The sequence below is a fragment of the Camellia sinensis genome, chromosome 3 (assembly GCF_055761805.1).
Source record: "Camellia sinensis isolate YWXY chromosome 3, ASM5576180v1, whole genome shotgun sequence".
Lineage (NCBI taxonomy): Eukaryota > Viridiplantae > Streptophyta > Magnoliopsida > Ericales > Theaceae > Camellia > Camellia sinensis.
In genome coordinates, this window is record NC_138963.1 from 81,654,900 (window position 1) to 81,679,144 (window position 24,245).

The 24,245-nt window shown below is 42.0% G+C and overlaps 1 long non-coding RNA gene across 4 annotated transcripts; it reads right to left on the bottom strand.

Moving 5' to 3' along the window:
• Positions 1-12,097: 12,097 nt before the first annotated feature.
• Positions 12,098-23,997, bottom strand: LOC114266359 (uncharacterized). 4 transcript variants are annotated; one of them, XR_014364221.1, is made up of 7 exons: positions 22,921-23,997; positions 21,210-22,284; positions 13,853-14,923; positions 13,470-13,630; positions 12,824-13,372; positions 12,641-12,739; positions 12,098-12,438 (listed from the first exon to the last, which is right to left on the bottom strand). It is a non-coding gene; the product is annotated as an uncharacterized LOC114266359 (long non-coding RNA). The 4 variants fall into 4 exon arrangements; XR_014364219.1 differs by having other exon boundaries at positions 13,853-14,498; positions 14,673-14,923; positions 21,210-23,997; XR_014364220.1 differs by having other exon boundaries at positions 13,853-14,498; positions 21,210-23,997.
• Between the last annotated feature and the right edge of the window lie 248 nt (positions 23,998-24,245).

Sequence of the window (24,245 nt, forward strand, 5' to 3'; positions counted from 1 at the left end):
ACAGCCAATGTCCAAGAAAATGTGGACATTCCAGTGGATCCGATTCCACCCCAGACTTTCAAAGCATCGGCCTACCCAACGGAGGCCCCCTTTGAGTTCAATATTGGCCCTACCGCTTTGAAGGTGAGCAAGTTTGAGAAACTTTTTAATAGGGCTCAGGGTGTCAACTCAATCCCGGGCATAGAGAACGGCTACATAGATTCAGCGGTGACATTGCCGGATAGATTTAAAATGCCACACATAGACCGCTTCGACGGTTCGGCCGATCCCATGGTCCACTTGCGACAATTTTCAGATAGTCTGTGGCCGATGGGCCTGACTAGATTGCAGAAGCTATCCCTCTTTGGCCGGACCCTGTCAGGTATTGCGGCTATTTGGTATGCTAAACTAGAAGATTTTGTGAAAAAGAGTTGGGAAGAGATGGCTGAGGCCTTTGTCGCCCAATATTCCTATAACACTCAAATCGAGGTCACATCTCGTGATCTCGAGGGTACTCGTCAAGAGCCGAAGGAGGGCTTCTCCGACTTCGTCACTCGATGGAGGGCCAAGGCCTCCATGATAACCACCAGACCAGCTGAGAAGGACCAGATAAGAATGGTCGTTCGTAATCTACAACCGAAGCTGCTGCAAAAGATGATTGTCTTACCTCTATCTACATTTGCTGACCTTCATGAGATAGGAGTGCAAATAAAGGATGCGATGAAATAGGGTCTGATTGACAATGAAAAGGAGCAGCTCAAGAGGGCTTTTACACGCAGTTCAAATGCGGCTACGAGTAGTAACGTAGCTGCAAGGACCTCTGATGTTGGTATGGTCACCACCACACCAAAAACAACCACCCCTTTTACCGGTGCATCCGGAACCACCTCACAACCTGCAAAGTACCCACCCCAAGGCCAGAGGGTTTTCACCCCACTTTACATGTCTTTATCTAAAGCTTTGGGGGTCCTGATCAGAAAAGGGCATCTGAAGCCCCTGGAGCCGCGCCTATTGCCTAATCCCCTCTCTCATACACAGAACCCGGCCAAGTATTGTGCCTTCCACCAACAGCATGGTCATGATACCGACCTATGCTTTAGACTCCGTCATGAGATTCAGGATCTTATTAACAACAAAGTGATAGTGCCTCCTGAGAAGCCTAACGTGTGACAACCCTCACTCTTGTTTACTGATTACTGCTAAACTGAGACTGATCATGATAAGTAATTGAATTGATTGAAATTCTGAGTTAATTCATTGAGAGTGTTAGTTTAAATGCATGTCTATCTACTTGACTGTTAAATTATCTGTTTGTGTTTTAGGTTTTAAACTGCAAATTGAAGGCCTTATCAGCGGCCGAATCCAAAATTGGTTAATGTTTTATGCTAATTGGAATTTATGTGATTTTATGATATATTTGGTTGAAATGTGATTTGGTATGTTTAAATTGGATTAAATAATGCTAATTTACAAGAGTTGGACTTATTTACCAAAATGCCATGATAGTGGGCCACTTATCAAATTATGTTTGAAGTCTATTACACTTTTGATACAACATGTCCTCAGCCCATTTTCTTATACTCAACCGACTAGAGAGAGAGAGATAAGAGATAGGGTGATTTCATCTTGTTTTGGCTTGGAGATTAAGAGATTTGAAGGTTATTTGCATATTTGAGCTTCCATTCTTGTAATTGAGGAACCTAGGTAAGGATTTCATCCTTTTAATTGTGAAATCAAGTTGGTTCTTGCATGATTCATGGTAGATAGGATCCTAAGGTCATAAATTGGTTTAAGATTGTTGAATTGAAGCTTGTATCATGCATGCATGTGCATTTCTTGAAGTTTAGAGTTGTTGCAAAGAAATTCTTGCATGCATGTCCACATTTTTGTTATAGTCCATGAATTCATCATGTTTGGGAGCGAATTAACTCATTTGATCATGCTTTGGAAGTTTTGAAGTTGATTAAATTCATGCATGTTGCATGTTCATCATGTTCTTGATGTTTTATTTGAAAATGGTGTTTAATTGACTTACCCTTGGGCTTTGATTTTACAAATTGATCTTCAAAACATGTTATATTATGAGTTTAAAGTGTTTTTCCAGAAAATAGGCCTAAGAGGTTGAGTTTTGATGCATTAGAGTTGAGTTTTGAGCTTGAGGTTCGAATTTGGAAATTCCAGATTTTCGACTCACGCTCGAGCGAGGAACTCCACGCTCGAGCATACGCCTTGTGTTCATGCAGTCTACTCGAGCGAGGAAAGTGGCGCTCGAGCGTGAAATGCGTGGATCCATTACTTTGCATGTGTTTACAGTCCGCTCAAGCGAGAGAGTTCACGCTCGAGCGAGGACTTGTGTCTCACGCTCGAGTGTGGATCGAGCGCCCGTCGAGCGTGATTTTTGTGCATCCAGTATTTTTACTGTAGCTTACAGTCCGCTCGAGCGACGGAAGTCACGCTCAAGCGTAGAAAGCCACACTCAAGCGAGACCCCAGTTTTCTGAAAATTCTGAAAAGTGTTTTCAAGTGCATCTTTGCATCCTCATTTCATTCTAGGCACTCCTAGGCCTAGTTTAAGGCATCTTAATGGGGATATTGATGTCCACACCGAGGCAAATTAGGGATTAAGTTATTATTTTCTCAACTATGCAGCTTAGTGTGTGTTCATTCTGGAACTGTGTAGGGTTGTCATCTAAGGACGCTCTAGCTGCTTATAGCCCAGTGCTCTGTGAGTAACTATGTTGTAAAGATATGTTCAATTGAGATTATTTTCTGAACAAATGACTGTACTGCTTTATGAAATGACACTGTTTACTAAATGAATATTTGTCCTATTTGTGAACTGTATTCGTGGCATCCATAACAATTTACTGTTACTGAACTGTTACTGCTACTATTACAGAGATCTCTGTCGGTTCCCATGTTTGGGACCACTATTGTTTACTGATATGATGGCCATCATTGACTGTTCAGTCTGTTAGGACCTGCTGTATTGTTTTGCTATTGGATGTACCAGATATGACTATTCTAGTTTTTGAATAACGGTTATGGCATGAAATATGAGCCACAAACTGAATGATTGATATACTGATAAATGACTGTTTTCAATACTGAAATGACATTCATTCTTAACCTCTTTACACATATGTTATTCACTGGGCTTTAGCTTACTGTTTATATATATATATGTAGGTGTTCAGGCACCGGACCAGAGTTAGGAGCGTCGGATTAGCTCTTGTTTTGTTAAACCAACCATCGTGCCTCACCTTGAGGTTCCAAGTGCTGCCAAGCTAAGGCTGCTTCAGGGTGTTTTAGATTTCCCCTTTTCGTATCTGTTTGTATCGACTGTATAGACTGTTACTGTACTGTTATGGTAGGGACTTGGTTCCTAACCTATATGATTGTATATGAATGTATATGTACTGTTTATGTGGATATGTGTGAAAAATCTTTTTGCATACAGACTATCACAGCTCATTGGACATCTTTAATTACTGTTTTGGCTTCCGCCAGCCCCTGTACTCTGTATTACTGTCTTACTGTTAAGCGGGCCTTCGGTAATCTTAGATTACTGGCCGGTTACAGTGCTAAACCCATAGGGGCGGGTTTGGGTCATGACATAACGTCACTACTAGTCATCTCCCACTACATAACCAACCCCCTCCTCCATCCAGGCAAGTAAACTTTATCCAAACAATGGCCGTCCTATACGACCCCAGCATATACATTACCCCCTCCCACCTGCCTAAACCGGCGCTATTCATCCCAGAAAGCACAGACTTGTGCATGATGAGCGCATCCATATCCCAACCCGAACCCGTGGTGGTGGCTGTAGTAGAAGAAGGCATGCTTGAGGGCTCCACGAGCTTAATTGAGGAAGCATACAACCCCTGTCGCTATATTGTGCCAGCTGATCAGGCCAAGCCAGGGGTGGAATTGCCGAAAGGGATGGAGGTTAATGTAGTCCAGGAGGACAAGCCAAGCCAAGGACTGGATGACTTAGTTAAGCTTGAGGAGGACATCAGTAATCTGCAGTTCTTCGATGAACAGGATCTGGGGATTGTACAGATTGGCTGGTTTGATATGAACGGATCAACGGATAATACAGGGTGGCTTGGTGATGAGCCGGATGTAGATGAGGGGTCTCAACCAAAACAGGAACAGTTGGAAACGGGGATTGCTGCAACGGCTGGAATGATCGACAACAAGGAGAACTTGCCGGAAAGCACTGGTACTAAGAATCTTGCTCAAGAATTGGGTAGCTTGTGTACAGCTGATACAGAACAGGAGGCTGCGCTGAAGCGGTTCGAACATGAAAGAACTGAGAATCATCAGAAGGTTAGAAAAGCCAAAGGTCCTGCAGGGACTGACTGTGTTGCCGATACAGGAATGCTTACAACGGAACCGGACAATTGCTTGTCGGTTGTCGAAGGAATGTGGTGGGAAGATGAGGATTTGCATCTCGCCCACACGGATGAAGATTGGGGACAGAATCTACTAGATGATACATGGTATGCTGAGGAAGTTGATCACATGACTCGGAGTGGGCGGTACTTTAAGCCCCCACACCTGGAGTAACCAGAAGCACCAGGGAAAGATAAGGAAGCTGAGAAACAGAAAGATAAACTGTTGGAAGAGGAAGCTATACTGAAGTAGCTGAAAAAGATTCAGGCAGAAATCTCCATCTGGGGTTTGGTCATGGCTTCACGGGTGCATAGACAAGCCGTCCTATCAGCAATGGATAAGGTTAAGCTCTCTATTAAGACAATCCCTGAGCAGTTAGTGGGATTGGTTTTCCCAGGTGGGGCCTCACCGACTTTGACGTTCACAGATAAAGAATTGCCGCTTGAGGGCTCTGAGCACAACAAGCCACTGCACATCTCTGTGGAATGTAAAGAGAAGTGGATACTAGTTGTCTTGGTTGATACCGAGTCTACAATTAATGTGTGTCCATCGCGTACAACCTATGCTATCGGTTTAAAACCTGCAGACTTTGTACCAACGACCCAAGTGATTCGGGCTTATGACAATACAAGTCGGGAAGTGATGGGGACAGTTCGGATCAAAGCTCAGGTTGGCTCGACACAACAAGACATTGAATTCCACGTCCTGGATGTTCCAGCCACCTGTAATTTACTCATTGGACGGTCATGGCTGCACCAAGTAAGAGTTGTCTCTTCCACTCTACATCAGATGCTGAAGTACCCCCATGGGAAGGGGGTAGCTATTGTTTTTGGGAACTCTTCCATACATCTACCGCCGAAGGTTACTACACCGGTCTTGGAAATTGTACACGGCGAGGAAGATGTCTTTTTGTCTGGGTTTACCTTGGCCGAGGCCCGGGTAATGCAAGATATTCTGGCTGTTGATGAGGGGTTATATGTCAGTGCTCAATCCGTCTACCTCATGAATAAGCTGCAACATGTACCCAAAATGGGATTGGGAAGGAGCGGCCGAAAGGGCGTTGCTGCATTGGCCGAAATGCCACACAACCCTTATACCTTTGGTCTAGGTTACACGCCTACCAAAGAGGATTGGGTAAGAAAGGGAAAGAAAATGGCAGGAAGGGCTAAGGCTAAACAAGTTGGAAAGCACTATGAGTTGGTGCATAGACCTATTCAAGGAACCCTGAACGGTCGTTTCGTCTGAGAGGGGGAAGATTTCCCATTTTGTGGCTTTCCTGAGCCATGGCTGAATTTTGAGAAGCGGCATTTGCCTGGCTTTGAGATCTTTTTTGACCTACAGTTGCAAGGAGATGAAGTTGCAGAAGAGCAGACTGATCTACCAACTGAGGTTGAACAGTGCATAGAGGATGAGTCCGATGGCATAGAACTTCAGATAGGAGCAGCACTGGCGTGTCTCCTTTTAGATCCTTAGATCACACCAGAGAGCTTGAGGGATGACTTCTTTTTTTCCATGATTGGAGATCAATCGGCTGTGGGCCCTTCTTCCGACATTCTGGATACATCTATCGCACCCTCCATCGTTTGGCAGTTCAAGGAGGGCTTTTTGTCCAGCAGTTTTAAATCAGGTAGTGAACCGGAATCTGATTCCAAAGTCTGTGGAGTCGGAATCAGATTCTAGTTCTTTTGAGTCAGAGTCCGGTATTCCTGGGGTTGATAACTCGGATGCCGTTGTTTTGTCCAGGTCGTCTCTTTCCTTTTCTTTTGAGTCGGTTGTAACCGAGGAATTGGACAAATTGGAAGTTGTGAATGAAAATGGTTCCACTACTGTTTTTGAGTACTTTTCTGTGCCACTTGTGTATTGCATTAATCAGGACTTTCAAAACTTTGATAAAAACGACGAGGAAGAAATTCCTCTAGTTTTGAAACATTTGATTGATCGAGAGGAGGAGAGGTTTGTAAAACCCTTGGTTGAGGAAATCACTTCAATTAATGTTGGTACTGAGAGGGATCCGCTTCTGGTCTAGATCGGGTCCACATTGTCTTCGGAGGAACGCGAGTGCTTAGTCGCTTTATTAAAAGATTTGAAAGATGTTTTCGCATGATCCTACGAAGACATGCCTGGAATCGATCTTAAGATTGTATAGCACCAGATCCCTCTTGACCCTGAGGCCCGACCCGTCAAGCAGAAGCTTCGGAGAATACGCCCGGATTGGGCTCTGGAAATCAAGGAAGACGTCACCAAGTAGATAGATGCAGGTTTCTTGCTAGTATCTGAGTATCCTACTTGGTTGGCCAACATTGTTCCGGTGTCGAAGAAAGATGGCAGAATTCGGGTATGTATAGATTTCAGAGATCTAAACAAAGCTGCCGCATAGCGACGAATTGATGGACTTCACCGTAGGCCATGCGTTGCTCTCCTTTATGGATGGGTTTTCTGGATACAACCAGATCTTGATGGCACCCGATGATAGGGAGAAGACTGCCTTCACCACGCCGTAAGGAACCTACTCCTATAGGGTGATGCCGTTCGGTCTGAAAAATGCTGGGGCTACTTATCAATGGGCTGCAACTACGATCTTGCACGATATGATCCACAAAGAGGTTGAGGTGTATGTGAACGACATGATTGTCAAGTCCAAGGAAAGATAGGGCCACTACACCGCCTTGAAGGAATTTTTCCAACAGATTAGAGAGTATCGGTTGCGACTGAATCCTCATAAATATACTTTTGGTGTCATGGTAGGGAAAACGCTAGGGTTCTTGATTACACAAAGGGGCATTGAAGTCGATCCTTCCAAGATTAAGGCCATCCTAAAAATGCCACCACCAAGGACGGAAAAGGAGATGCAAGGCTTTCTCGGTAAAGTGCAATTCATAAGACGATTTATTACAAAATTAACCTTGACTTGTGAACCACTATTTGGTCTCCTGAAGAAAGGAAAGAAATTTCAATGGGATGACCGATGCCAAGTTGTTTTCGAGCAGATCAAACAATACCTTCAAAACCCGCTCGTGCTATCACTGCCAGAGCCGGGGAAGCCATTGATTTTGTATCTGTTAGTAACCAATACAACAATGGGTTACATGCTTACGTAGGAATCTGAGGATAAAGTGGAGAAGGCCATCTATTACCTGAGCAAAAAGATGCTGGAATATGAAACACGTTACACTCCGCTGGAGAAGGCTTGTTTAGCTTTGGTATGAGCCACCAAGAAGTTGAGGCACTACCTGTTAGCTCACTCAGTAATACTGGTTTTGAGATTAGACCCGATCAAATATCTCTTCTAGAAACCAGCACTTAAGGGTAGGCTAGCCCGTTGGTTGCTTCTTCTCTCCAAATTCAATTTGAAATATATGACTCGCAAGTCTGTGAAGGAGAGAGCGGTAGCGGAGTTCTTAGCCGATCACCCAGTGGAGGGAGACGAAGTAATAGTATCTGTTCCCAGATACGGCCATTCTGTAGGTTGAAGAAGAAATTTGGACTATGTACTTTGACAGAACGTCTAACCAGTATGGGTGTGGGATAGGGGTGTTGCTGATAGTGCCTGACAATTCTCACATACCTTTAGCTTTCAAACTTCGGTTCAAGGTGTCAAACAACAAAGTAGAATACGAGGCATGTATCACTGGCTTAGAAGCCGCCCTGGAACTAGGGGCAAAGTGGTTAGACGTCATTGGGGACTCAAACCTGGTTGTGTCTCAAGCAAAAGGAGACTGGAAGGTTAAATAAGAAAGGATGAAAATCTATTACCAAACCCTGGACGTTTTAATTCCCAGGTTTGAGAAGCTAACCTTCACGCATCTGTTAAGAGAGAGCAACAGGTTCGTTGACGCTTTATCAACTCTATCTTCCATGATAGACATCCCTTTGGGACTCCAGATGCATCCAATCATTATTGAACAGAGATATGTGCCAGCTTATGAGTTAATCACCGCAATAGATGAAGTACAAGATTAGAACCCCTGGTATCATGATATCTAGAATTTCTTGGAAAATGAGAGTTATCCACTAGGGGCAAATGCCAAAGATAAAAGAGCAATATGGCGAACGGCTGCTCAGTTTATTATCTGCGAGGGTAAATTGTACAAATGAGGCCATCTGGGAATGCATAAACTGTGTGTTGATGAAGAAGAGTCAAAATGCCTAATGGAGGCCATCCACGGAGGAGAGTGCGGATCGCACATGAGCGGAGTAATGCTAGCTCGAAAGATTCTCAGGTAGGGTTACTACTGGTCAACCATGGAGGAGAATTGTATTGGTTTTGTTCAGCGATGCCACAAATGCCAGATCCATGCAAATCGCATGAACATCCCGCCGTCGAAGCTGTACAACATCACTTCACCGTGGCCATTTTCAGTCTGGGGAATTGATGTATTGGGGCAGTTACTCCGAAGGGGTCAAATGGGCATGAGTACATCTTGGTGGCAATAGATTACTTTACAAAGTGGGTCGAGGCCCAATCCTACGCAGTGCTGAAAGCGTTGCACGTAGCCAAGTTTATCAGGAATAATATCATCTGTCGTTATAGGGTCTCAAATGAGATCATCTCGGACAATGGTTCCCACTTCAAGAAGGAAGTGATCGACTTGTTGGAGAGATACAACGTGGCTTTTCATAAGTCGTCCACATATCGACTACAAACCAACTGAGCTGTTGAGGCCGCCAACAAGAACATTAAGCACATCCGATAAAAGATGGTGGAAACCTACAAGGACTGGCCAGATAAGTTGTCATTTGCTCTTTGGGGCTACAAAACATCAATTCAAACATCTACTGGGGCAACTCCGTATTCTCTAGCTTATGGGATGGAAGCTATTCTGCCGATTGAAGTTGAAGTTCCGTCACTGCGAGTTATGGCAGAGTGCCAGATAGCAGAAGTGGATTGGTAGTAGAGCAGGTTCGAGGAACTTATGATGTTCGACGAGAGGAGGCTGAAAGCACTGTACCATGTCCAAGGATATCAACGCAGGATTGCCAGGGCTTTCAACAAGAAAGTTAAGTCCAAGAATCTAAAATAAGGGGGATTTGGTGCTCAAAGACAACCGAGCTCCCATCCATGACCCTAGGGGCAAGTTCAGACCTAATTGGACTGGTCCTTACATCATCAAATCAATTTGGTCAGGTGGAGCTGTCATCCTTATGGACTTAGATGGCCTTGAATTCTCCCAACCAGTCAACATAGACAAGTTGAAGAAATACTACCCTTGAGAGGCTTGCTAGGCAGAAAACCCAAAAGGGCGACTTAGGCAAAAGTTAGAGCACAAAAAATTTGAAACAAGAAAAACTGAGCTCGCAAGGTTGAAAACCCATAAAGGGCAGCCTTGGCAAAAGTTAGAGCACAAAAGGAGAGTGTTAATACTCGAGTGAACCCGAACCGAACTACGTATCCAAATCAACTGTGTCCATTCGATTGTTTTGGTCATCTTTGTCTTTTCTGCGCCCAAGAGTTCGATTGTGATCTTTGCTATCAGAGCTGGTTACAGTACAGTGTTATTCAGACAAGGGGCAATTTTCCAATCATTGGGTTTGGGGTTGTATATCTCAAGGATAGATTCCAGGTGTGTCCAGTTGTGATCCTTATCGAAAATGGTTTTGAAAAGTTTTAATAAAAGTTGATTTTGTTCAAATTAATCTTTTTACAACTTAGACCATCTTTGGATCAAAAGGAAAATTTTAGACCATCTTTGGACCAAAAGGAAAATTCCATTGATTTCAATACATAGTTCTCCGACTCTTGATACAAATCAAAGTTGCTTTTTATTACATTCAAAAGGAAAACTTGAAAGTATAGATTAAAGCAATAAACTTGGGGCATAGTTGAGTAAAGTGTTTCTGCGTCCCCTCTCAGAGCTTGTGGAAACTTCGGATGCCAAAATAGGCTCGGTTTGTGCCTCATCTTCAAGCCAAGCTATGCATTCACCTGAAAGGGTGCAACTAAAATTGGGAGTGGGAGCCAGAAGTTCTCTTGTCCTCTATGCAGTGGTATATCGAGCTAGTTGTGAGCCTCGAATTGGAAATGGAGCCGGGTACTCTACCCCCTCTTCTAGGCAAGTATGGCCCTGTCCGAACTGATGCCAAAACTGAAATGGAAAGTAGAAGACACAATGCGTTAAACCAATCAACTAAACGCCAGGTTGGCGAGACATGATGTAGCTCATCTTAGGCAGATCAAACCAGGAGCAATGCCAAGCCATGTCAGTAGCAAAACGGTTGCACATCTAGTGGCACCACCACCCCTCGTTCGGGAAATTGACTAGCCGTTGGCGAAAGAAATAGCCTCGTGCTGAATATATAGGGCAAGAGTCCACTACTTTCAACCTGTCCATGAGCCATACCTAGGGAGGGATAAAAAATAAGAGAGATTAAAGAATAGAGAGGTGTATGTGGAGAGAAAAAGTGAGAAAAGGGTTTTTGAGAGAAAAACAGAGCCTGAGGACCGAGTGATGTGAGAAACACATGTGAGAAGGTTAGGAAACATTACCTATAAGAGTAGTGGACTTCCTGCGAACCTGGCCGTCTCCCGGCGATGGAAAGCATCCAAGCCCATCAAAGTCTCGGCTAATGCTAAGCCAATACAGCTCTTGCCCTCTCTCAAGCCTTGGGCCACTTCGATCAAGCAAATGCTAGACCCTCCAAAACCAGGGGCAAGTAGAAAATGAGCCAACATACACAAGCAAAGGGCATGCTGCCGAAAACCATGCCAGAGACGGTCGCCGCGGTCACCAACATCAGAAAACCGATGAATCAAGCTGGGAATATCCAACTCCCCGTTGTGAACCAAAGATCGGGCATCGAGTAAAGTGAGCCCACACATCCGTCCTAAAGCTTGGATGCGGCCAAAATGGGACTGGGGCAGGATTTCCTCATCACACTGCGATTCCATCAAAGCTTGGAATTCTTCGAATGTGGGATATATCTCTTGTCCCCGAAGCTAAAAACATGTGTAATCGGATTCCAACATCTAGCCGCGGCATGAAGGAACGAAAAACACAGTGGGGTACGACTCAGCGGGAATAGTGCATTTATCCCAAAACCCCAGAAATTCAACTTTTCTGAGCCATCTAAATTCGCAATCCAATCGAAGAGTTTTTCGATGAAGAATGGCTCCATTTGGGGCAAAAATAGAGCTAGAATGAAGAAACCACAAAGCTGGAGCTTTTGTAGAAGATAAGACAGTGAATGGAGGCCAGGTGTCAATGTTTCGGAGGTTCTGCTCTTCGATGGCCGGCAGAGGCACATCAATGGCGGGCAGGAGCACATTGATGGCCGGCAGAGGGGAAATGATGGCCGGCAGGCCATCCTCCATGGCCGACAGCCTCTCTTTCATGCTCACTAACCTTCTTTGTGAAGATTCAGTTGTTTTCAGCAGTTGTATTTTGTTATTGGCATCTTTTGAGGTCTTGTTTTTGGTCCTTTTGGGGCTTGAGCGTGTTTATTTAAGTTGTAATCGTCTGGTTTTGTTTTGTTTTGTTTTATTTTTTTTTGGTTTTTTTTTTTTGTTTATCGAGTCCTTGTCTTGCTTATCAAGTTGTATTTACATTGATTAGCCTGTCAAGACCTTGTGTTGTTTATCGAGTTATTTTGTTCTTTCAGTTGTTGGTTGGTTCATTACCTGATTAAGACAATATCATTAGAATGTGTAGTTTTCAAAAATGATCAATCTCATTTTCATGCTGTGTGATGTTATGCGATGCTCATAATGCAAAATGCAACACTTTTTAAATCAAAAGTTGAGTTTTCATTCTAATCGTAGTCACTTTTTGCAAAAGAGTACTAGTTTTACAAAGAAAATAAAAACTGCCTAAGGTTGTACAATGTGCTAACACTACTAGCAAAAAGAAAACAAAGCCAAAAGCATCTAAATCGGCGCAGCCACCTCAAGCTCGAGAGGCTCTCTTCGTCCTCTTCCTCGGCAGAGTGGACTGTGAAGCACTATCTCTATCGGCACCGTTGTCTAAATCTGAATCAGAGTCTAAACCGGAGCCCTCCTCCGTCTCTCCAGCCTCAACCCTAGCAGAATCCGAGCCGGCGTCATCGTCTCCATCGTCAAATGATTCTGAAAAGGGCAGTTTATCAGAATACATTAGTTGTGGTGTATATCAGATGCAGTGTATAGATGCAGTGTATGTGAGCAGAGTATCTATGCAGTGTTTTGATGCAATGAATTAGGTTAGTGTAGTTTGGAGCAAGTTACAGTTAAAATGCTAATACGTCAACAGAGAATTTCATGGCATGAAGTGCAAACTGAAGGAAATTACTAGAATCCTGTAGAGGCTGAGCAGGTTCATGCTTGTCTGAACCATCCCTATTAGAGAGGCCGCTAGCTTGAGAGCCTGCCCGGTGTACTCTATGGATGCCTGTAAATGTGTTGAGATGCTCAGTGGTCTATAAAGCATAATTGAAATGAACTGAATGCGCAAAATGTAAAGTGTGGTACATACCGGGGTCGGGACTCGAACTTTGACAAGCTCGTGACCAGCTGGTGCGAGCTCAATGGGAATCTGATAAGTCTCCCCGGTGGGTCACCAGTAAGTCAGTGTAGTAGGCAGCTCTGGCCATCCCGCCCTCTGTCTCTCTCCAGAATCTCCCCTACCACGGGTCCTGGTCGCTCTGGCCCCTCTGCCTCTTTCTCTCGTAGCTGGAGCTTTCGTTTCCTCACCTCCACGAATGCCGGTCAGAGGCGGCATCAGATGTGTTTGGATGAAGGTCGCATAATCGCCCACTACACGAAAGTAGTCCGTCTCCAGTCCTACCATGAACTGGATCACCTTCTCAGCAGAAAGTCTGTGCGTCGCCCTCATGGACACTGGAAGCGCCATCGGTATGAATGGGGCAAGCAGTCCTAAAGTCTGGTGTGCGAAACGCTCACCCAAGAACCAAGCGCGACAGATTGGGCCCTTGAGAAGGATATGATGGCTAGTGATGACCCTAGCTGTGTCATACTGGAATGGAAGCCCCGATGGTATTGCGTCCCATGGCTGCCATGTGATCTGAAAATAAGAGAATGAACAGATGATTAGTCGCTGTCAATTAATTAATGGGTGAATCTAGTTAATTGAAAAACAGAATAACTTTGTTTTGGGTTACCTTGTCTGCCACGACCACGTCGAAGTACTAGCTGAAAAACATGAAGTTTCCCGGGTCCTACGATAGAGCTAGCCGTCTTATACCTGAGAAAATGGGACTATCGCTAGGACCTCCTTTATAGGCTCGGGAGCAAGAGCCGGGAAGTATGCGTACACCCACAGCTGCAGGGAAAGTGTGATCAATGCAGTGTATGAGCAGATACAGAAGATGTAAAGTAGAAAGCATGCAGTGTATGAGCAGATACAGGAAATGCAAAGTATAAAGCATACAATGTATAAGCAGATACAGAAAATGCAGAGTAGAAGGTACATGTGTTGAACAAATGTAAAGCAAGAAATACTAAGCAGAAAATGTAAAGTGAAAGGGGGAACTAAGCTATGTACCTCCCAAGCCCGCCAGTAGCCATCGTTCAAGCTTCCACTCATGCGAGAAGTCGGGCTCATGTATCCATATAGAGTGGTAAGGCCAGCTCCGCCCCAGTCATAGAACTAAACTCACTGGAGCACTACTAAGGCGCTTAACAGATACAAGCCAACGGTATTCCACCTGTTCAAAGACAAGGTGGTACCAAAAAGGAACATAAGGAAGCCCCTGGCATACTACTCTGTCTCCTCGACCGTCTCGGGCCCAGACCCCCTGAACTGCTCCTCAAACCAGCTATACCGGACCATGCCTAATCGAAGTGTCGGTGGGTGTGTCCCAAGCAGTACGGCCCATGCTGCCTCCCACTATCCCATATCAGGGTCGAGAGGGATCAGATCACTCCCTACGCCCAAGCTAGTGATCATTGCAAAGTCGTAAGGAGTCATCGTCATCTCCCCGTGGTGGAGAAATGGAAGGGGTTGGTGGTGTCCCACATGCTATCCACTAAAGCCCCTAAGAGAGGACGACTCGCCACAACCCGAGTCAGGCTAGAGCAGAAGAGACCAAAGCTTGTCTCATCAATAATGTCGCGAACCCTAACTGGGAGTTCACCGTACCAGTCTCGAGCAGTCATCGTACCTAGCCTCTAAAAGAGTAGGATCCGTCCTGTGGTAATACATGAGATGAAAGTATATCAAGCAATGAAGGAACAGTTGAATATAAAACAGTAATGTATGAGATACAGTAGAGCAAGGTAGTCTATGAGATGAAATCAGATCAAAACTGTGCAAGAAATGCAAACAGTTAAGGGTAGTACTGCAGAAAAATAGTGTTCGTAACTCTACGGCGATGTCCGACAAATGAGACGCTGGCTCTCTCAGTATAAGGTCATCTGGCACATCCTCAGTGAAGTCAGTAAAGGCTTTGATGCCTCCTGTGGTAGGCACTATATGAGTCTCAAGATGGTACCCCGCTGGATCGAAGAGGCGTATACTCGGCAGTAATAGCTCCAGCTCGGCCTCAAAGTTTACCTCGAACTCTACTGGAGGAAGCTTGGGGATAGCCTCATCATGAGGGACATCATCTGCCATCTGAAATAGATGCAAGAGAAGTAAAAGTGAGGAAAAATGAGGAAAAAGAGTGAAACTTTGAAAAAGTCAACCCTAGGAGAGAGAGAAAAGTCAAAGAAAGTCAAAGCCGGGAAAAGTGTACTAAGCTTGAGAGAAACTCGAGGGGAATGAGCCTAGAATGGTGGAAATGAGGAAAGAAGTGTCGAAATCAAATTCTGATCGGTTCAAAGTGAAGAGAACTAGAGAGTTTTAGCGAAGAAAATGTTTTTGGGGTGTTGGAAAATGTGTAGGACACGTGGATCTAGAGAGAAGGAGCACCTAGAGAGCAAGGGGGAAGAATTTCGGACATGGGTTTGTGAGGAAATGAAGTGGCATCACTTGTTTTTAAAGACCTAAGGGTGAAAGGTTGAAAATGCCCAAATCTGCCATCGATGGTCGGTAGTGGCACATCGATGGCCTGCAGTAGCATATTGGTGGCTGGCAGGCACTACAAGTGGCCGACGGCCTGCCTTGATGGCCGGCATGCTTCCACAATCTTCTCCTGACTCCTTGGCTTTAATTTGTGTCCTTGGATTCCAATAAATACAAGGTATGCTCATAGTTTGATTCAGAATGCCTTCGCGGAAGCTCAGAATTGCGTTTCCAGTGCGTGATGGTCATCGCTCATTAGCTTGAACAAGGTGTATTCTTTTTGACATATTGCAACTCTTTCGAGAGGTAAATCGAAAGTTACCTTTGAGTCGTCTTTATCAAACGTGTTTTGTCGTTGCATAGAATGTGCATTTCTTTGTCGCTGCATGGAACATGTGTTTTGAATTGTTGCATAGAACATGCATCACCATGTTTGCATATAATATGCATGTTGCATTGAATATGCATCATTGATTACTTTGCATAGAATATGTTTCTGTTTTGTTTCTTGCATGTTGTGCATGAAGCATGCCTCTAACATTATGCTACAGTCTTTCGTCTCGCATAGAATATGCATTCCTATTGTGTTGTACCTGTCAAGTTTTTTTCTTATGCAGACACTATATTGTATGTACGGTTTATTCAAGGCTGGTGCAACCAGACGATACTGTATGTACGGTTCATTCAGGGATTCCAAGTAAGGTCATTCATGCCCCCTCTTTTGAAGCCTTGTTTTGGTTAGAAGCGTTTGGGACGTGTGTCCGACGCTTATACCACCTTGCTTTGGTTAGAAACATTGGGACGTGTGCCCGATGTTTATACCACTCCCCTATTAGAAACATTGGGACGTGTGCCCAATGTTTATACCACTCCCTGGTTAGAAGCTTTGGGACGTGTGTCCGACACTTATACCACATTGCTTTGGTTAGAAACATTGGGACGTGTGCCCATTGTTTATACCACTCCCCGGTTAGAAACATTGGGACGTGTGCCCGATGTTTATACCACTCCCCGGTTAGAAGCGTTTGGGACATGTGTCTGATGCTTATACCACCTTACTTTGGTTAGAAACATTGGGACGCACGCCCAATGTCTATACCACTCCTCGGTTAGAAGCGTTTGGATGTGTGTCTGACGCTTATGCCATCTTGTCTTGGTTAGAAACATTGGGACGTGTTCCGATGTTTATACCACCCTCCGGTGTTTACACCACTTCTTTTTCTCCTCTCGCGTGTGACGCGCTAAGATGTGTTTTGTTTGAGCCCTCGGGTGCGCCCGACAGTCGCTCTTAGCCTTTCCTGCATAAGGCGCAATTAAGACTGTATAATTTTCTTACATCCTTTCTGCATGAAACGTGGTTTAACTTGTGATTCTCACGCGTGGCGTGTTTATTTGCGTACTTCTTCTCATGTGTGAGATTACTATACCTTGTTGGTTTGCTTAAAATGTGGCATTTTCTTTGCATAACATTTGCATTTAAATGCTTCATTACAGCCTCATTGCATGATCATAAGTTACGCTTTTGCATTGTGCATACCATTTGCATCTTGCCCCAGCCTACGGGCACATCTATATATTGTTATCTTAAATGTCTGTCTAAGTCTTGCAGCCTTGTCAAAATGGGTCGTCTCTGGGCTTTGACATTCACTCACGTCATCTTCGTGACTCTGAGTTCTGTCAAAGAGGGGCAACTGTAGACACCCCATTTTTGACCGTCCTCAAGACTTAGATATTCTTACAGGTACATCCAGTGACAAGTTTGATTGTTCGTCGAGCGCTCGAACTCCGCGACGGAACGCCACAGGTTTGAGCTTTCCAAACCCTGAATCAATTCTATCTCATTTTTGGACCATGTTTTGGTCCTTCTAGCATGTTATTCTTGATGCACTGCCGACCATGTTAAGGCACTGTCGACCATGGATTTTGGCCTGCCGGCCACCAGTGTATCAATAGATATTTTCTGATATTTTGTGCCAGCTGTTCGCACAGGTTGAGCCATCTGCTTGCATGTGTATGACTGGATCTCTTTGAGTCTTCTATATATAGAAGCCTTCCTCTTGTATGCTCAAGGTTAGAAGACAAAAATTTCTCTCTCCCTCTCTCTGTAGAATCCTCTCTCTCTAAATATTTTGCCTTAAAGCCTAAATTCTCTACACTTTTGCTTGTGAGCTCTTGATCAAACTTGATCACCGTTGTGTTGAGGTTGCTCGAGGTCCTATTTGAGCTCTAGAAAGGGATATTAGCTTGGTTTGACTTGCCTTTGTTGCTTAAATAGCATCATGTCTTCAAAGAGGTAGAATACTTGTATTTTAAGTCTAATTTAAATACTTGTTTGGCCACCTTTGCATGCTATTTTGAGGCTAGTTTTAACCTCTGAAATCTCTATTTTTATGGTTTAAAATGGAGGTTTGAGGTTTGATTTGAGTTACGAGTAGTCCACCCTTTTTGTAGCTTGTTTATTAAAGAGGTGTGCCATCTTTCAAAGCTTTTAAAACAACTTTTTTTTGGCTCTTTTATCCACTGAATTCTAGAGGATTTTCAGTGGTAAAAACCTTGTTTTGAGGTCCAAAATAAGAGCGGTGGTCTCCCCTCCTTGTGTCTTGTTTGCAAATGTAGATAGCCTAACATGTAAGCATTTTTTTCTACCTTTTTGTGACTTGATCTCAGCATGTTTTAGCTACTGATTTGGCATGATTTAACTCTATTTTGGGGTATCTTGGTCATATGAGCCTTGTCTTGCATTGTTGTAGTGCAAATGGCCTTCATTAGCTTACTGTTTTAAGGCTGTAAACTTGATTTGCTTGAGATGTTTGCATGTTGAAGTGTCTTTTTACATGTAATTTCAGTGTATATAGCTCTGTCACATGTTCATTTATTTCACTCTTTCATTGCTTTTGAGAGTTGTGTCTTGAGTCTTGTTTACAAGCTAACATGTGAGCATGTTTTTCTAGCCTTTTGTGCTTCAATCTCAGCATGTTTTAGCCTCTGTTTTAGCATGTTTTAACTCTGTCCAGAGCTGGTTTGATCAATTAAGCTTTGTATTGCATGCTTATGGTGTTGTGATCTTCACTAGCTTAATGAGTTGGGCTCTTAAACATGTTATGCATGTGTTGTTTACATGATTTAGTGTCATTTTGCATGTCATTTCAGCACTAAATTATCTGTCACCTCCCTTATTTCTTCACTTTTCTATTTTCTTTGAGGTTGGCTAGCCTTAAGGTTGTGTTTAAGCTTGAGATTAAGACTTGTGCTTAATGGTTTTAATCCTCTTTTGAGGGTTTCTACTAACCAAAGGCATGATCTCTCTCATGTCTTAAATCATCCTTTGGTTGACCCCTCTCTCATTAGAGGACTCTCACCTTGGACAAATTGACTAAAGAATGGATCGGTAACTAAAATGAGTAAATAAAATTGGACAAGTAAAACTTGATCAAGATAAGCATGTTGTGTTTGCATCGCATGTGTTCAATCGGACGTTATATTGAACACAAGGTAGATTGGAGCATTTCATACTCAAAATGATTAAATGAGCCAATCTCCTTTGTCTCCATTGCCTTTGATCATTCATGACAAGGTAGTGGTCTAGAGTCTTGTTTTTGTGCATTTATTGAAATTGTGCAACTTGGATCTTTGGTCATCATGCATTGAAAATGCTTGATTGTTGGTTTTGAATCCAAGAGTGCCACTCCTTTGATGTTTTGATATGATAAGGAGGGGCACAGTACAAACATATCCTTGGAAAACCCTCTATTTTTCTCTGTTTGTGCTCTGTTGCAGTGTGGGGATTCAGCACACCAGTGGCCGGCAGTGGCTCACTGATGGTCGGCAGTGCTTCATCCTTGGCCGGGATGGCACATTTTTGGCCGACAGGGGGCCGTTAGCAAGCATTCATGGCCGGCAGGTCACTGGTGCAGTCCTCAGCGTTGGTTTGGTAAGGTGGAATAGAAAGTTCCAGAGTGTAGTCAACCCTACAAATAGAGCCTCTCAAGAGCAAACCGAAAGGCTTTTCGGGGCGAAAACCGAGTGCATGCATCTTCTACTTTCTAAAGCAGAGCTGAGGCAGTGTAGTTTAGTGCTTTGCATGTTTAGTTAGCATGAATTTATAATTTAATTAATTAGTTTGCTAATTAGTTACGTGTTGTAATAATTAGTAGTTTGCTAGTTATTCATTTGTTTTGTAATAATTAGTTTAATTAGTTTAATTAGATTAGCTTAAATTAGCATAGCTTAGCTTAGATTAGCTTAGCTTATTCATTTGAACCCTCATTTGCGAGGGCGCAATGTTGTAATACGTGTGCGTGCGTGTGTGCATGTCTTCCAACCCCACGTCTTTCACCCTTTTATTTAACCGCTTTCGATGGTTAGTTTAGGGGCATTTTCAATTTGCATACCTTATGCTTGCATGTTTGTATTCATTCATTTGCCTCGCATGCACCGAGGCTCGGCGCATCATTCAAACTGCATCGTATTCAATACTTCTTTGAATACATGTATCAAATTGTTACATTCATATGCCATCTTAGTAGCCAAGCCTATTAATTTCATATTGCATGTGTTGCATTAGGCATCTTAACATAGTTAGGATCATGCATTGTTTTTAATTAGTTTTTGTTTTGGCTTGGAGTACACTGTAAGTTTTACGTTTTAGTATACTTGCATAAGTGTGAGTGTTGTCATGATAGCATGCTTGCCATGAGACTATTTGCTTATATACTAAACTGCATGAATGCCTGTGAATGAAGGTTTTGTTGCTTGAATTAGAATGATTCAACAAATGTACGTTTTAAACCCACTTTGCGAAGTGGCAAATCATCATGTTTTAACCCCACTTGAGGTGGCAAATCCGCATTTCTAAGTCCACTTGAGGGTGGAAAATTCAAACTATTTTCAAAAACAAACATGAATTGAATTCGTTCCAAGTCTTGCGACTTAATCTATACTTGATTGTGTGCGCGTCACATAGTAAAACTAGATTAATAACTAGAATAAGAACACATGAGGTTTATGAAACAACATATCATGCTTAGTAGAGGCCGATCCTTTGATCGGGTTACAGGGAGTGCTCATTTCAGGACCTTCCCCTCTCGTACCCAAGTTCCCGAGCCGAGGCAACTTTGGTGATGACGGACACATGGCCTTTGGCACGAGTCAGGATTTCCTAAATTTTTTCAAAAATAAAATATTTAGGTAGCGACTCTATAATCTGGCAAAGCAATCTAGTTTTGGCATTATTTGATTCAAAATCTGATTTTCCAAAATGATTTGTCTGATTGAACTCTTTGGTGTTTATCAATTTCACATTGCACTTTGTGAGACTAGATTCAGAACCGTGACAGAAGTCCGAACTGTAGTACCAATTCGAGCCCTCCGAAAGGAGGTGCGAAGAAAGTCGAGCCACAAATACATGGAGAGTGGGTTTAATAGTTTTTATGAATGGTATTTCTTGTATTAACTTGTGAAGAGTAAAGAAAAAGTTCAACGAATAAGGATTTTTATAATTAATTGAATAAGAATGAGGTTTCTTTTAGAACCCTCACACTTTGGTTAGTTAGTTTCTGCCTTATTAGTCATTGAAAAATCGATGCGTTACGTTTGCCAACCTAACGGCCCGTTTTCGCATTTTTTCTCACATTTTTGTCTCTAATTCTTTAATCGTGCGTCCTATCAATGCGTCGCTTGTTCTCACAAGTTTTTTTAATTTAGGGTGAGGTGCCCTTGATGGTCTTCGGATAATGTGGTGGTTGTTTTGGATTTTTTTCCCCATATAAATTTGAAAGAAATTAAAGAGACTTACCCAATACATGGCGATCGAACAAACTAAAACAAACAAAGAGGGAACAAACAAAACAACCTATTCATATTAATTTATTTAGAAAGGAAAAGATTGAATACACACCTAACATTATTTGATGTTTTCTCTAAATTTAGTGTTTTTGGCTGTTCAAAACAAAAAATAAAAAATTAGTGTTCTCGAGAGAAAGTTTTTCATTCCAAAACACAAGTACCAAAATGTGGATTCCTGGAAGACTTCATGTAAGATACAGATAACGCAGCAGATAAAATGATTCAAACCATACCTTATGTGATAGAATCTGAAACGAAGAACCTTGTGGGTAAATTACGTGTTTTATAACCACGAACTAAGAACACCCAGTAATGGAGTGATATATAGACTAAAGATGTTCATAGTACAAAAGTTGTATCGTTATCTCAATGGAAGAGAGTTAGAGAGTTTGGGAAAAATCATTCGTGATTTGATTCATCCCCACATCCCATATACCGTATCTGATATATAGACTAACCATCTATCCATATCTCCTAAGGATATGATAGATATAGATAGATAGTAAGTTATCCTAACAAATAGGATGATTAGGAAATCAAATTCAAATTACATGGGTAATTTGAATGGGTCATGGGTCATGCCACATGGGCGCCCAAACTCAGGTCCAATACCCGGCCCAATTTCCAACACTTCTATTTTATTTGTTTAGCTTCAAGACATCTATTATCTTTAGAACAACACCCAAACTCTACATGACAACAATAAAAAATATAAAAAAAAATATATAAAAAAATTAACTCAGATATCAACATGCCATATTACTCTAGAATTCATGGTACCATCATCTCAGAATTCAAGGGACAAAAGTAGTAGGATAGATAAGAACAAAAATCCATACAAGACAAAATAAATACTCTTTATGGGCCATGCTGAACTTACAATCAAAGCATGTTAAAAATAGTGGAAAATGTTGACACACATGAATTTTGTTTACCCAGGACCAATAAAATAGAATATCTTTGGGCCATCTTTATAACAAGTCTAGACAAAGAGGCAAAAACAGGGGAAAACTGATGATTTCCCAAAGGTGTAGAACATAATATACACAAAGCATGAATGAATTTCCAAGAAGAGAGTTCAATGGGGTACCTTGAAGCATGACATTTGTTGAAGTATGAAGATATGGCTTTAACCAATGAAACCCAAAAGGAAAATAGTAAGTAAAAATTATAAGAAGATACAGGCCAGTTTAAGCATTCGCAAACTATGAAATTAGAGAGAAACTTAAATATCAGGATCAAATATGTTAGATTAAAAATATGAAAACACCTAATGTAAAATTTTGGCAACAATTCCACGGACAGGAGTCAAAATATTTTCTACATCAAATATAAGGGAAAGATATACATGGTGGTAAGTGACAATCAATCTGCCAATAACATAGCAGATTATCAAGAGTATGGAGGGATATCTTATTATTAGCTACAACTAATCCTAGGGTCTTTTAACTTTTTTTTTCAATCAAGTGCTTCAATTAAACTAGGCAATGGGATGAGAAGTATGTTTTGGTCTAACCAATGGATGGGAAATAGTTGTTTAAAAGATTTATATTCATGATTGTATTTGCTTTCAAGGACCAAGGATTTATTTGTCTAGGAACCTTTTAATGGCAATGATGGATTGCGTGGCTGGAACTTGAGGTATAGAAGGGAGCTCTTCAAGATGGATGTGTTCAAACTAATCAAGATGTATGAATACAGTCCTTGTCAGTCAAATAATTCTAGGATGCATGTTTATTCTTCAATAAAGTTTTGAAACATACTTGCTGCAAGGAAACTGCATTTTCTCTAAAAGATACATCGAGAAATTCAGCTTTTTTCTTAAGTCTCCTTATCCTCTCAAGATTAGAACAAGCAACTTTTAATTGCTCTTTTCCAAAACTAGAACTAGATACATGAAGCTCTTGAAGTAACTCCTCTAGCTTTTATCAGTGCTTCTTCAACACTTTCCAATGCCCTTTAGTGGTAATTTCACTGTCAAGTAGGAATATATGTAGAAAGAAAACAGGGCAAGAATAAGCATAGAAAACCTTTTAACACTAATAGATCCCACTAGAATAAAATGAACACAATATGTAGTAGCAACTACACTACACATGCAACAGAGAATCTGTGTTACTCTCTCTCTCTCTCTCTCTCTCTCTCTCTCACACACACACACACACACACACACACAAAGCCTTGCAATGTTTGTTTTTATTGAAGTGAGTTTTCTGGAAGGGCTTACGAATAAGTTCCCCCCCTCCAAAAAAAAAAATTTTATTAAATTAAATTCATTAAACCAGAATTGCTTCTTTCTTGTTTAGCATTCCCAAAGCTAGAAATCACAAGGAAACAATTGAAACCCTAAAATGATTTTATCTTTGGAATTGGGGAGAGATGCAGGGAAATAGGGATGCCAGGACTGAAACAAGAAACATAGAATCTGATATACATACAGATTACCAATTATACAATTTATATATATACGTATGTATATATATAACTCTACTTAGCAATTTAAGCAGTTTTTTCACAATTGCTTAAATAGAGCAACAGAAGTGTAGAATTAAGCACAACTTGGAGCTCGTATATGCTTCAAATGTAGAAAAAGGGTAAAACCCTAAATTGATTTCATCAAAATCCTACAACATCAAAAGTAAAATAAAACCCTAGGTCCGCGATGCTAAGGGAAGAGAGAGAGAGAGAGAGAGAGAGAGAGAGAGAGAGGATAGAGAGAAAGAAAAACATGAATGTGAATGAAAGGGGAGAGCCGCGATGGTTAGCGGCGGTGGAAGTTTGACGATGACTTTTAGCAGGGATGGTGGGTTTGTGAGAAGAGGGAGAGCAAGTGACTTTTGTTTGGGTGTATGTAGACACTTATGTACAGAAATAAAAAATAATAATAAAATAACAACAATGATAGAGATTATTAATTTTGGAGCTTTAAAAAGACTATTAATGACATGGCACTCAATAAAAAAAGAAAAAAAATATAACATCAAAGTCAAAATATCAAATCATTCCTGGTGAGGCCCACTGTCACATCATTAGTGATAGCACTAATTAGTACTCTCACTCATTTTCTATAAAATAAAACATAACTAGT